Raw genomic sequence first — 13327 nt, forward strand, 5'->3', positions numbered from 1 at the left:
GAACGAAAAACTCAATGACGGAGGGACAAAATGTGACAGCTTGATGTTGGCAATGCACGACCTAAAACTTCAGCATTGCTCACAAAAATCAATAGAGAGTGGCCGCGCACGGTATCTTGTAAGCCCAAATTTTAACACAGTGAGATAATATTAAAACCTTTCGTTATCAGAGACGAATTAGCGGCACGGAATATAGACTCTAACACAAAAAAAAGAAGAAAAGGTGTACCACGAAGAAAATGTCCGAATGAAATGGCAACGGTGTATGTGATGTACATGTATAGACAGACAAATTCAGAGAAACAGCTTGACAAATTGAGCAAGTCAATAATGCGTTTGTCCACCTCTAGCCCTTACACAAGCAGTTACTTATCTTGGTACTGACTGAGAGAGTTGTTGGACATCTTCCTGAGTGATATCGTACCAATTTCTAATTTGCGAGATAGATCGTCAAAATCCCGAAATGATTGGGGAGCCCTGCCCGTAACACTCCAAACGTTTTCAGTTGGGAGAGCTCAGACGACCTTGTCGGCCAAGGCAGGGTTTGATAAGCACGAAGACAAGCAATAGAATTTCTCTCCGAGTGCGGGCGGGCATTATCTTGTTGAAATATAAGCCCAGGCTGGCTTGGCATGAGGGGCTAAATAACAGGCCGTAGAATGTCATCGGCGTACCACTGTGTTGTAAGGGTGCAGCGGATGACAATCAAGGGCGTCCTACTATGAAATGAAATGACACCGCAAACCATCACTCCTGGTTGTCGGGCTGGACGGCTGAGGACAGTCAGGTTGGTATCCCACAGCTTCCTGGGGCGTCTCCAGAGACGTCTTCGATGGTCATCGGAATCTGTTCGAAGTGGGATTCATCACTGAAGACAGTTCTACTCCAGTCAATGAGATCTGAGGCCGAAGAAGTGTGTGTGGTGCATAGCTTTTTCTTTTCTTAGAGTATATTCTGCAAACAGCAATAGCAATATCGAGGTACTTCTAAATTTGCCTTTGAATTTTATTCCGTGTTGAGTTCTATCTACAAGAAAATCTTGAATCCAGTCACAAATATCGAGCAGTCTACAAAAAAAAAAAAAAAAAAAGTAGTTCCATAAATGGGGACAGCTCTTTCGCACAATCTTCGTAGGATCACATAGGTACTCATCGAGACCGCATGTATTTCTGTTATTAAATGATTGTACACTCCTGGAAATTGAAATAAGAACACCGTGAATTCATTGTCCCAGGAAGGGGAAACTTTATTGACACATTCCTGGGGTCAGATACATCACATGATCACACTGACAGAACCACAGGCACATAGACACAGGCAACAGAGCATGCACAATGTCGGCACTAGTACAGTGTATATACACCTTTCGCAGCAATGCAGGCTGCTATTCTCCCATGGAGACGATCGTAGAGATGCTGGATGTAGTCCTGTGGAACGGCTTGCCATGCCATTTCCACCTGGCGCCTCAGTTGGACCAGCGTTCGTGCTGGACGTGCAGACCGCGTGAGACGACGCTTCATCCAGTCCCAAACATGCTCAATGGGGGACAGATCCGGAGATATTGCTGGCCAGGGTAGTTGACTTACACCTTCTAGAGCACGTTGGGTGGCACGGGATACATGCGGACGTGCATTGTCCTGTTGGAACAGCAAGTTCCCTTGCCGGTCTAGGAATGGTAGAACGATGGGTTCGATGACGGTTTGGATGTACCGTGCACTATTCAGTGTCCCTTCGACGATCACCAGTGGTGTACGGCCAGTGTAGGAGATCGCTCCCCACACCATGATGCCGGGTGTTGGCCCTGTGTGCCTCGGTCGTATGCAGTCCCGATTGTGGCGCTCACCTGCACGGCGCCAAACACGCATACGACCATCATTGGCACCAAGGCAGAAGCGACTCTCATCGCTGAAGACGACACGTCTCCATTCGTCCCTCCATTCACGCCTGTCGCGACACCACAGGAGGCGGGCTGCACGATGTTGGGGCGTGAGCGGAAGACGGCCTAACGGTGTGCGGGACCGTAGCCCAGCTTCATGGAGACGGTTGCGAATGGTCCTCGCCGATACCCCAGGAGCAACAGTGTCCCTAATTTGCTGGGAAGTGGCGGTGCGGTCCCCTACGGCACTGCGTAGGATCCTACGGTCTTGGCGTGCATCCGTGCGTCGCTGAGGTCCGGTCCCAGGTCGACGGGCACGTGCACCTTCCGCCGACCACTGGCGACAACATCGATGTACTGTGGAGACCTCACGCCCCACGTGTTGAGCAATTCGGCGGTACGTCCACCCGGCCTCCCGCATGCCCACTGTACGCCCTCGCTCAAAGTCCGTCAACTGCACATACGGTTCACGTCCACGCTGTCGCGGCATGCTACCAGTGTTAAAGACTGCGATGGAGCTCCGTATGCCACGGCAAACAGGCTAACACTGACGGCGGCGGTGCACAAATGCTGCGCAGCTAGCGCCATTCGACGGCCAACACCGCGGTTCCTGGTGTGTCCGCTGTGCCGTGCGTGTGATCATTGCTTGTACAGCCCTCTCGCAGTGTCCGGAGCAAGTATGGTGGGTCTGACACACCGGTGTCAATGTGTTCTTTTTTCCATTTCCAGGAGTGTATTTTGTTCGTTCAGTAATGATTGGAACTCCCCGTATAACTCCTGCAAAGTGGCAGTTTTAAATGCGCATTCGTGTATGTGTGCAGATGGACTATAGTATCGTCTACCACCACAAGATGGTGCAGCAGCACTTGTTACGACTAGTGAGTACGCTGGTGGACTTCGATAAGACAACATGGAAGCAGACAAGCATGAGCAAATGTGGACAGCGTGGTTTCCCTGGAGGAAGCAGTGACTACTTCTGACATCCACGAGTGGTTAGTGGCCACATGCAGGGTAAAAGTACCTAGTGACAGTTCCGTGTTTCCTTGGGTATCCGAGTTCAGAGACAGCACGTACTATGCTGTAAAACGTAAAATGCACTGGGTGTCTAGCAACTGCACGTAAATCAAACAACGCCCAACGTTTCCGTTGCTTAGTAATGGTGCACAGGTGAATCACTTTCGATGAACTAGAAGATCTACAGGAGAAGAAGGTGTGTACACAATGGGTACCTCATTCTCTCTTCATCACGCAGAAACAGAAGCATGTGTAGATTGGCAAAAATTGATGCAAAAGTCAAGTGCACATCCAGCAGAGTTCCTTGAGTATCTGATCGCCGTCGACGGGACTAAAGAAAGTAAACACCAGTCGGTGGGATGGAATTGTACTAGGAGCCCTTGTCCCGGGAAGTCACTGCTGGGACAATTCGTGCAGAAGCGAATGGCGACTGCTTTCTGTGGTCAAGAAAGGATACTGCTGCGACCCTCAATAGTAATCGGTTCTGCAGTTAACTGCACCAACATCGCTGAGACATTCAATAACGTCGCCACAGTAAATGGTCCCATCGTACTCTGCTCCAACACGACAATGCGCGGCCACATGCCAGTCACCAGATCATTGCCACCGTTCATTAACTAGGGTTTACTGTGCTGCTACATGCATCATGTTATCCTAGCGACTATTTCCTATTCGACGCAGTGAAAGAGGTCATCTTGGGTAAGAAGTTCACAACCAGTGACGAACTTGATGCAGATGTCCACTAGTGGCACTGGTATCCTTCCAAAGAATTGTTTGCTACGCAAGTTCCGAAGGTGCCAGAACGATGACAAATGCGCATAGACATTAGCTGGGAATACATTTATGTAACCTTTATTCTTTTGTTGAGTAAATGGTTCTTGTGTACGCAAAAAAGTGTTGTGACAATCATTTTTTAAAGTTCCAAGTAGTTACTTTTCTATTCCGTTATCACTTGTCCAAGTATCTGCCATTTCGGTGTTCATACGATGACTGAAAGGAGAAATCGTTTGCGATCGTCAGCAGTGAAACAGTTTCCAAAGGCCGAATGCATTATTGCGTCTTTGTACCCGTCATCTTCCGTTTCACTACCACCATAAACACCTGAGCAGCTTCTTAAGGTTTTTATTTCACTGATTGGAGAAATGTTGGTTTCGAATCCAGTGCACGCTTCTCTCATTGCTCTCCTTACGCTCATTTCCACCTCTTTCAACATTTGTCTGTGAACCTGGCTTTGACTTGACGCAAATCTATGATGAGGCTCCCTTTGCTTTTGTTGCACATTTCTATCAAGGCTACTGAATCACGGTGGATCCTTTCCGTGGCTTAAGAACTTATTTATCACGTACTTTTCTGAGGCGTATTGGATAATTCTTTAGAATTTTATTTATTTGTACTATACTTCTTTGTCTTCAGAACTGAATATTTGATGTCGACTATTGAGATGCTCTTCCAAAAGCCTTCCAATCAAAAACGTTTTTATACCTATCTTAACAATCCTTGTAACACACGTAGTTATTGGCGCTGGTACAGTCTTCTGATCACTAATGCGCTCCTAGACGTTAATTCGCATCAGGGACGAGGCATCGCTATTCATTTTAGAATCCCACCTGATAGCCCAGCAGCTTAGAGGGTGACATTACATGTTCGAATTTAATATTGGTTGCTCTTATTCGATTTACACAGATAGCATAAAACGGATCCGAAAAACCTATATGCTTTCACTATTACGCAAATGAGGAGAGAGATATCTCACAGTGTAGGAATTTTAGCGAATTGTTGACATAACCACGATGAATTTCAGGCAGTTGTGCCATTATCAGTGAACAGAAGACAAGTAAAAGTTTCAAGTACTCAAAATAACGCAGCTGGTCATGTGGGTATCGGTCAAACTTTGTCTGCATCTAGGCACCGATGGACTAGTAAGCCTCTACTCAGGATTTTAAGGCGACTGAAACACACATCAGGTACCGCTGTCGTGCAATTCTGTATTGCTTGTTGTTATATTATCAATATTAGTGGCAGAGACCAAAGCATAACTCGTTGACTCTTTTGTTGCCACATATGAGAACATCAAAGGGCTTCCTCACCCCGAAACCAGCATAAAGTAGCCACTGGATCATTACCGCCTAATTGTTAACTTCATCAAGGCTGCAGTTTAAACTTTTAATAGTAGCATTACACTTGTAAAGATGAGCTAAAGTGAAGTCAAATTTTTTGCATAGCGTGTAACACAGCTGGAAATATTACAAACTTAGCACCAACTACACAAGATACATTTTTAAATTTATTATTCCTCTTTCACATCTTCAGCGGCGACATGAACAGTGTTAAATACATGTACCAAAATCAGCCGTATATAGTTGTATGATAACACGTAAGTCATGTCGTCAAAAACAATAAGTGGCCAAACAAATGAATTTCAACATATTAACTGAAGCCAAGCAGAGCTATGGCCAGAATCGTTACATCGAACGAGTAGCACTGGCAAAATATAATTTTCATTAAAATAATTGATTTTATTCTCTTCGTCATGTCAGTCCATACTGAGATGTTGATAGGCAAATTTCCCCCAGACCAAAACATATTCAGCAGCTGGAGACCAGTGAGCTATGTAAACTTGATATACTAAAAGAACTAAAACTAAACTCAACCCGAACAAGCCTTGAAGGTCCAACGGTACCAAACGCCGCCGTGTCATCCTCAACCCACAGGCGTCACCGGATGCTGGTTGGAAGGGCATGTGGTCAGCAGACCGCTCTCCCGGAGCCGCTACTTCTCAGTCAAGTACCTCCTCAGTTTTCCTCACAAGGGCTGGCTGCACCCCGCTTGCCAACAGCGCTCGGCTGACCATATGGTCACCCGTTCAAGTGCTAGCCCAGCCCGACAGCGCTTAATTTCGGTGATCTGACGGGAACCGGTGTTACCACTGCGGAAAAGCCGTTGGTAAAGTTGATACACACATCTCTTTGTTTCTATTAGACGGAATCATAGAACACACATACAATTATTATCGATTCTGGGCATATATAGGCCATCTACAACATCTATAGTAGGAAAACGGATAAAGTCTGCTTTAAAGTTTTTTAAACCTTTGCCAGTTCTGTTTACAAGTTAAGTAAAGAGCAATTCTAAATAAATGCGTTTTATTCCTTCAACAAGTCCATGGCCAATCTCTCCAATTACCAGAAATAATGCTACATAAAGTAATGCAGCATGATAAATCAGGTTGTTACAAGTACAGATTTTAAATATAGGGCATCATCACCATAGATGTAAAGACGTATCGGTCAGTGGACGCCTGCTGTCAACATTCGTAACTAGGCGCCCCATACCTAATATACATTCTAACAAGGAATCCCTTGAACGCGAGGTCGCTAGTTCAGTTTTTGGTAAGGCTCGTTTGAAAGTGTGACAGGAAAAATATCAGCTGCTAGTGACTGACCATGTGTATCAGGAGGGCGATGAAAAATGAGTGTCCGGTATCTACAGAGATCAACCTTCTGTAAAATGTAACTTACGTATTACACTTCACAAAACGGACGTTGTCGACTTTCAAGAAATATTCAAAACGAACCATTAACTAGCACACCGTATCAAAAATGGCGTACGATAGTTATCAGAAAGGTTGGATCATGGTGATCGAAGGGGAACTCCTTGGGATTTACAAATTCTTGCGGGACATTCGGCTTGATATCCACTTTTAAAGAATGCAACTACACTGAAGCGCCAAAGAAACTCGTGCAGACACGCATATTCAAATACAGATATATGTAAATAGGCAGAATACAGTGCTTCGGTCGACAACCCCTATATAAGACAACAAGTGTCTGGCGCAGTCGTTAGATCGGTTGCTGCTGCTACAATGGCCGGTTATCAAGATTTAAGTGAGTTTGAACTTGGTGTTATAGTCGGCGCACGAGCGATGGGACACAGCATCTCCGAGGTAGCAATGAAGTGGGGATTTTACCGTACTACCATTTCACGAGTGTACCATGAATTTCAGGAATCAGGTAAAACATCAAATCTCTGACATCGCCAGACCAGTAATTAAGCGAAAGCAAGCTATTTTGACCAGCTTTTGGCCAAAAGCAGTGCTCATACCATAGTTGTAGTTCTCTTGTGCCCATCTGCCAGCTGTTGCTTTCTGTGACTTAAGTATTCACTGCTGCCCTTGCGAGGTCACGCACATGAGAAAGAATCGTTGGGGATAGAGCACAGCCAACATTTCGCAGCACAATAAATAACTTTCCTACCAATTTACCAACCAGATTAACAGTCGGCGTAATTGTATGCGAATTCGTTAAGGCATTGATGTTAGTTGATTTTGAAGAACACTCTCGGTACTGTAATTTCCACAGTTTCTTTCATATGCATTTCCTCTTGGTCCAAGTTAAAAACAAATTTCTTACTCAACGGTGGGATAAGTTTGTTTATCTCACATACAAATTTTCGAGACGGTTACACAGTTTACTGTGCATCGTCCAGTTGACGCTCTCTTTGAAATTTTATGATCTTACGTCTTCCAATTCCGTTGCATTGCTTGAAGTTACTTCCCTTGAAATCACTGTAATCTATGCCGCGCGCAATTTGACGTACATAACAGAATAGATCACTGTCATGCATATCCTGTAAACAGTATCGAACATCCTTGAAACGCACAAGCACCAATATATGTAACAGGTGCGCCTTTTCCTCCCCTGAATATATGTAGTTTTTCTTATGCACTACACGGTCATATTGCCGCGCACGTTTTCGAAATCAGTTCATAATTTTTTATTTTTTTAATACGCTTTGGATGATATTCCGATTTCGTAAAATGTTTAGCACCCACTCCTTGAGCAATGATTGTCCTTTATTACGGTTCGCTGGAAACTGAATTTGTTGCTCAATGTCCGATAAGAATGATGAACTACATGAGCCGACACTTGTTTCAATATCATTTTCACTAGTTAAGCACCTGACGTCATCATTGTACTTCTCATATACATTGTTTTCACAGTCGAACGTTCGGACATCACATTCGACCGACTCATCTAACGGAAAAGCTAATATTTCACCTGCGATTTGTTTCTTCTAGGGAACCTTTCAGACGAAATGTCAGCTTCGGCCACTGTTGTTGTAGATATAATGCAATGTTTGCGTTGTGTATCGTTGCAATTGCTCTGCTTTGTATCCACACTACTAGCACTGTAAAAGTGATGTGAGTTACTCGTCGAATAACCATTTCCACTACGCTCCGTAGCGTCCTGCTGTGATCACGATCGGATACCTCCAGTCCCGCTCTCTGTTGCCATTAGCAGCCAATATTGCGGTTGAATGGTAGACAATATACGTCATTAGCCGTTTGCGGCGTCGCAATCAAGAGGTTGCTTCTGGTTTATTCAAGAGAAAAAGCTTCACGAATTGAGCAAGTCTATAACGCATAGGTACACCTCTGACCATTATGAAAGCCTTTGTTTAGTTTGGCATTGATAGAGTTGATTGGTGTCCTCTTCAGAGATATCGTGCCAAATTCTCTACAACTGGTCCACTGGATCGTCAAAATCCCTAGACGGTTGGAGAGACCTGCCAATAATGCTACAAACGTTTTCATTTGAGAGAGATCCCACGACCTTACTAGCCAACGCAGGGTTTGTTAAGGACCAACACAAGGATAAGAAACTCTCTTCGTGTTCGAGCGGATGTTATCTTGCTGAAATGTACGCCCAGAGTGGCTTACCATGAAGGGCAACGAAACGGTGGGTGGAGTATTGTCGACGCTCCTCTGTGCTATACGGTTGCTGCTGGTGGGCAGCCAAAGCAGTCCTGCTATAAAATGAAATGGCACTCAAACCATCACTCCTCGTTGTCGGGCAGGATGGGGCGTGAAAGTGAGATTGGCATCCCACAGCTCTCTGTGTCTCCAGACACGTCTTCTCTAGTTATTGGCTCAGTTAGAAGTGAGGCTCATCACTGAATACAGGTCTACTCCAGTCAATGAGATTCCAGGGCGAAGACGTGTCTGGAGATGGCCCGGACCGCAGTGGGATACCAATCTGATTGTCGCCCACCATACGACCCGACAACCAGGAGTAATGATTTGGGATACCTTTTTTTTCCATAACAGGACCCCTTTGCTTGTCTTCTGCGCTAACCTTACAGCACAGAGGAATGCCAGCGATATTGTACGCCTCGTTTTGTTGCCCTTCATGGGCTTATATTTCAGCAAGATAATACCCGCCAGCAATTGCCGGAAGTTTCTACTGCTTGTCTTCGTACTTGTCAAAACCTACCTTAGTAAGGAATATCACCGCGTCTCTCCGCAACTGAGAATGTATGGATCATTATGGGAAGCGCCCTCCAAGCAACTCTGGAGTTTGAGTATCTAACGTGCCAGTTGTACAGAATTTGGCACGAAATCTGTTAGGAAGACATCTAACAACCCTGTCAATCAGTACCAAGCCAAATAATGTCTTGCATTAGAACCAGAAGTTGACCAATTCATTGCTGACTTACTAAATTTGTGAAGCTCTTTGTAGTGAACAAATCATCCACTCTTTGTGAAATTTTAATCATTGGTTTGTCTGTACATGTAGATCACTTACACCGATTTTCGTCCCATGCTGATTCATCACGGTGCGTTGCTCTATTTTATCTTAGAGTGCATATGGCACGGATACCTTCACACTATTTGAGTTTGCACTGTGTACTACAATGAATCTGATACAAAGGCTTGAAGATTTATGTAACAAATAATCGAATTTGTTTTTCTTCCTGCCTAGGTTTCCAAAGGGAAAGTAGTGTCGTTGGGAGTTCCAAGGCGTATTACGACAAATCCAAGCAAGTTCAAAATGGTTCAAATGGCTCTGAGCGTATGAGGTCATCAGTCCCCTCGAACTTTGAACTACTTAAACGTAACTAACCTAAGGACATCACACACATTTATGCCCTAGGGAGGATTCGAACCTGCGACCGTAGCGGTCGCGGGGTTCCAGACCGAAGCGCCTAGAAACGCTCGGCCACAGCGGCTAGCCAAGCAAGTCAGTGGGCTACTACTGTTGCTGCTAGTTAGAAGTGGAAAGAAAAAATCAGAAATTTAGAGATTTTTGAAGTGTTTCTCAATATCCAGTGTCGGTAAGGCTTAACCCATTCCACAACCATTAAAAATTAATAACCAGTTTCGCTGAGGACAGTGCTTATCGAAAACGCTTTTCTTAAGGTATCACTAGACATCATCACCACGCTATCCACAGTAGTAAACACACCGTTCGGTTTCTGCAAATATCAACGTCTCCATCTGGAACAGCTAGTACCTCGTTAATTTCTCAGCTGTTTCTCGAACAGCTAACCAACAGCGTTCCTTACTGGGGCGGTACCTGCTTGATGTTATCATCGAGGGTGTCACCAACGAAAATCATATGGAAAGTATGGAAAAAATGCTCCAGATCTAATAATAACGTAGCCTTATGAGGAGTCTCTCGCAATAACAGATTTTCCAACCGTTAGTAGAGTATTTTGCAGCACATTTGGAATTTCCGAGAATCCAGCCTACGTCTTCAGATTTATAGTCAGTACAAAAGTTAATATCATCACAAAACTTATAGAAGCTACAGTCACGCAGGGAGAAATAAGTTATGAAGTTCATTTCGTATGAGATGAGGCAGTAGTGTTGGCTCTATTAAACCTCCTTCGCCAAAGGAATGTCCGCTATACATGTTCCGCGGAATGCGAAAAGACATACAACCGACTTACAGAATTAGTGCTAACAGCTTAGTGCTTACACTGTTTCGAAGCTGAAAACACTCAGAGTTGCTGCAAATGCATCACAACTAGGCATAGGAACAGTGCTGTCCCATCGCCAGTCGGATGGATTAGACCACCCTACCGCTTTCATCTCAAAGACGCTATTCAAGGCGCTGCGTAATTACCCTCAAAGTTAAAAAGGTACATTAGACATGAGTTCCTCGCTGACTGAATTTCACCAATATTCGTATGGCGTCATGTTCCACCCAATCGTAGATCTGGACAACAGTTTGCTCCTTTCCACCCCACAATAGACATATTAGACCGAATGACTCACCGTTTTCAGTGTTGGGACAATCGCCCTAGTGGTTTAAAATAAGAAATCAATTACCATCCTGCAGTAGGGAACGCAAACGCAGCTGTGCTGTCTCGTATGCTGCCCAGCCTTGACACATCGTTCGATGACGTATCTAGACAAAGCTAATGAAAACGTACGAAAGATTTTGCGCTCTCACTTTGAACTGCAGACATATCGGCAGCCAGTTCTATGGAAAGTTCGACAACTGATAAGTTGGTCATGACCAACGTCGAAAAGGTTGGTGAAGACGCCAAGCCGTCAGCTAATATTCTCACTTACAGTACTGTATGATGACACAGTAACGCACTCTTGTGCAGTGACATGTTTCATTGTGATCCGTCCGTCACGTGGAATGAGAGTGTCCGCACGCTCCAACGTTGCAGAAGTCAAAGCGGTGTGCGGCCGACCGTTAAGCGGGAGATCGGACAGGTTTGAGCGACCGTATTGTGAAGAACACAGACGCCTCGCCCAACGGCTCACCGTGTGTTTCTTCATTGTCAGGTCTCTGTTGGCATTCTGCAAGTACCTATGAAAAACGCCGATGCTCTGATTCTCCACCATAAGATTGGTTCAAATGGCTCTGAGCACTATGGGACTCAACTGCTGAGGTCATTAGTCCCCTAGAACTTAGAACTAGTTAAACCTAACTAACCTAAGGACATCACAAACATCCATGCCCGAGGCAGGATTCGAACCTGCGACCGTAGCGGTCTTGCGGTTCCAGACTGCAGCGCCTTTAACCGCACGGCCACTTCGGCCGGCTCCACCATAAGAAACCCAATGACAGCTCTCTGATTCGAACGCACCTCCGCTGCAGAATCCGGTTTGAACGCCACTTGTCGGAACTTCATGAAACTTTAGAGGCTGAAGCATGAATATTCCACGATGCCTCACAACTAATTCCGCAGTTCTTAAACCAAAACTGGCGGGGAAGAAAATGTGTTGCATTACTTATTGAACGCCAGTCGTTCGAATCGAAACCTGGAAAGTGTGCGTGCGAGGAGCCGCCACGAAGAGCATGGAATGCGGACGTGCGGTTTCTGTTGGGAATGGACACCCAACGCAAATATCACGTGGCACGTTGACACTACCGCATGGCAATGCCTCCAGAAGACGCGAAGGCTGCACAGTTCTTCAGCATTCCTGATTTGGGGCCAAATTATATGAGCGAAATACCAGAACCACTGCTAGAGGTAGACACAAAGGAGCCACAATAGATCCCCTACCCTGGACGTGAAAATGGCGGGCAACGCATGACCCTCACATAATACTGAGATCCACCTTACAAGACACAAGACAGGGTGCTTTCGCTCTTTATCGCCTTGCGTAAGGAGAAGAAATGTAGCATCAGGGGAGGAGTCTGATTAATAGTACTTCTGCATTACTGAAGAAATGTTAACAAGCAGAGCTCGAGCACGTATCGCACGAAAACAGGTGGCACGCAATCAGTAGAGTCACTTGAAGTGTCTCCAGCATCAAACAGACCATACCAGTATATTTCAAAATATTCATCCTCGATCATAATTTCGAAGCTTTCGTTTTACACACCAAAACCACTAATGCATTGACCATCGTCCCTAAGTCACTGTCGGTCGCCGTCTCCTACAGCCAGCTCACCGATTGCTGGCTTCCCATTCTACTGTACGTCTTTCCTTAGGCACGTCTCCAGCGACATCGCTCGCCAGCCGTTCCGTGAGCAGAGTGCTTCCAGCACTCCACTCCAATTCCGAGCGTGCCAGCCACGCCGACGCCGCCTGAGCGACGCATCGGCCGAGGGCGCCCCGCGCCTCTTACTGCAGTATTCCATTGCTGTGCCCAGCCCTCTAGTCTTTCGCGGCTGTACCTCTCCATGAAGGCCCCTTTCTGACGTCGCCGTTTCTTCTGGCCCGCTCCCTTTTTTTTTCTTTTTTTGTCAGCAGATCAACAAAACCAATAAGTGAAGTAAGTTCCGTTGTGAATATCATTGCATCATAAATCCTGAGACAACACGATCAGTGATAATAGGTGAAAGCATCTACAGATTACAGTGCATATTAAACCAATTTCAGAATAAAGATAGGTTGACTCTTCACTGTTTATTAGGCAGGCGTCGTCAGATACAATAAACCAAATTTTCCAACTCTGGGGCGGGTATTATGTATTATCTGCAGCATAAATGCTTCGCGAAGTTGTCTGATAAATACAATAAATATCAAGTTGTCAGTAATCTGAAGAGGAAGTAAACAGATCGGAAACTGAACTTTAAAAGATGAATAGAAAATTACTATACACACTGTAATAATGTCTTTAAAAAGGTAGGGCATCACTGTGGTTTCTGGGCAGAATAAATATCGAGCAACGCATCACTTTTGCTAATG

At 45.2% G+C, this 13327-nt stretch overlaps 1 pseudogene; it reads right to left on the bottom strand.

Moving 5' to 3' along the window:
* Nucleotides 1-5717: 5717 nt before the first annotated feature.
* LOC126249977 (5S ribosomal RNA) lies at nucleotides 5718-5835 on the bottom strand (annotated as a pseudogene).
* Nucleotides 5836-13327: the final 7492 nt, after the last annotated feature.

Source organism: Schistocerca nitens, chromosome 3 (assembly GCF_023898315.1).
Source record: "Schistocerca nitens isolate TAMUIC-IGC-003100 chromosome 3, iqSchNite1.1, whole genome shotgun sequence".
Taxonomy (NCBI): Eukaryota; Metazoa; Arthropoda; class Insecta; order Orthoptera; family Acrididae; genus Schistocerca; species Schistocerca nitens.